The following is a 2,056-nucleotide window of genomic DNA, read 5'->3' as shown; positions in this document are numbered from 1 at the left end:
ATTAATTTCAGGCACAGATAGATAAAGGGAGAGCAAATATATCAAGTAATAGGGATTAGAAAATTTGTGTATCAAGGCATATACTTTGATATCATAATTATTTCAGGTAAAGAGTAGAAATAGAGAGAAAAACATTAAACAAATGTTATTATAATCAATTTGCAACTTAGCAGCTCAACAAATTCATTGACAAAATTATATCCATGAGATATCTTCCGAAGTTAACTTGCTCAACTCATCACTTCCGTTAAACATTACTGGAGTTTCTCTACACGCAACAACAGTACACTCATTAAGTAGTCCAGAGAAAGGAAAAATTACAAACAGAAAGACGTATCTAATGCAGTATATTGAGCCTCTATGAGAAGGATGGGCACGTTGTGTAAGACTGTAGATGATGGACTCCTAACTTGTGTGTGAGTTAATTGATTAGATTAGAAAAAAGGAGGTAAGGTGTAACGTGTCCTAGTTCTGTCTTTAGCACAATAGCATAATCGCATTCTGAAAATGAGAGAATTGCTGTACACTTTTAACCTTTCGACGTAACGACAAAGTTAACTCATAGATCTCTTGATATAATTCTACGGACGGGCGAGGAACTCCGCTATGCAGACAGGAAGCAGGAAAGCTTGACAAGCACTCCTTGACATCTCTCACCTAAAAATATATGTACAGAGTGATCGTGGGATAAAGCTAAGAATTACTTCTAGTACCCAACATGAAATAATAGATGTTGATCTCCTATCTAGATACAGAATAGTAGTGCTTTAACTTATGAAACTCATCTTGTATGAACTTTAAAAAAAAATCATAATGGTTAGGCAGACCTTGGAAACCAAATTTTTGTCTGAGTACAAAGATCTAACAGAAATGAGAAAATATTAAACCCTGTTTATATCATGGTAAGTAAGTAATAGGAAGATAACTTCACTCCCCTGGTTTGTGGTGATCTGGAACTTGATCTACGGGATGTGCTTCATTGATTCTGGAACATTTTCTTAATCTTGACTGGAGATACTTGGGAAATTGAATGTTAAACTGGTGTAACATCACATGGGTGAGTTGAGATTCAAACGACTACATGGGAACTGGGAAATTTGATCTGGGAGTAAATGGGTGATGGACGGCAGTTTGGGTCCATTTGGGAAAGTGATTGACCTCAGTGCTGGGGTGTAAAGCGCCTGGTGCTTTCATGGTACGTTCGGTCTGATAGTTACCCCTAAGGGTGAATTTTGAAGGGGAAATCGACATCTGACTCCATTTCTTGGGCTTCTAGCCAATGATCATGTTGATAAGTTGATTAGAGATGTGGAAAGATTCATTGATACTCAAATCATGGATACCCTACACAAGGGGCTGGGGCCTGTAATCAAACAACAAACTTTATCTAAGTTTATCCCGGTAATCCTGTCAAACTTACACTATCCCATCTCAAAATGAACACCACTGATTATGAAAGAAAATGTTACCTAAGATTTCAGTTAAATTTAGCCTTTCTAATTATTAGAAGGTACTTACGGCAATATTCCTCTGTAGTCCACCGTCCAGCTTGGGTACTCAAATCAAAATGAATATGGCTGGCAAACGGAATCTCGGATTTTGAAAAAAAATCGATTTTAAACAGCTGATTTCGATACGTCAGGGGTACCAATTATTTTGTACCATAAAAGACCCAAATTTTGATTTAATTAAAACGAATTGACGGTTGGCCAATCTGAACTTGGCGGGGCCTAGTTGGAATTTACGATAAAGTGAAAGTTTTTTGGTTGTTTTAAAATGTTTGTTACTTCCCGAAATTGAGGTTTGATGAATTGTGCCGGTAAAATTTAAATGTTGAAGTTGTTGAAATTTCACTTCGTTACATTGTAAAGTTTGACAGCTTTTTTTTTTCTTCTTTTAGGGGAAAGCTGACTGGTTTCAGGTAATAGAGTAAATATTCTGAGGCGATGCTTATGTATTTACGGCTGCCGATGCCATTACAATCAAAGTTTAAACTCTGTTTAAGTTTATGTTCCGGCAATGTGTGTCCAAGATAAAGCAATGGAGCAGTTGCAAA

At 36.6% G+C, this 2,056-nt stretch overlaps 1 long non-coding RNA gene across 1 annotated transcript; it reads right to left on the bottom strand.

Moving 5' to 3' along the window:
• Window positions 1-932: 932 nt before the first annotated feature.
• On the bottom strand, window positions 933-1,858 carry LOC113473778. The gene is made up of 2 exons (XR_003395651.1): window positions 1,519-1,858; window positions 933-1,363 (listed from the first exon to the last, which is right to left on the bottom strand). It is a non-coding gene; the product is annotated as an uncharacterized LOC113473778 (long non-coding RNA).
• Between the last annotated feature and the right edge of the window lie 198 nt (window positions 1,859-2,056).

This window comes from Diaphorina citri, unplaced genomic scaffold, assembly GCF_000475195.1.
Source record: "Diaphorina citri unplaced genomic scaffold, Diaci psyllid genome assembly version 1.1 scaffold91149, whole genome shotgun sequence".
NCBI classification, from domain to species: Eukaryota; Metazoa; Arthropoda; class Insecta; order Hemiptera; family Psyllidae; genus Diaphorina; species Diaphorina citri.
The sequence above is the reverse complement of the archived record's forward strand: the minus strand, read 5'-3'. Positions and strand labels throughout refer to the sequence as shown.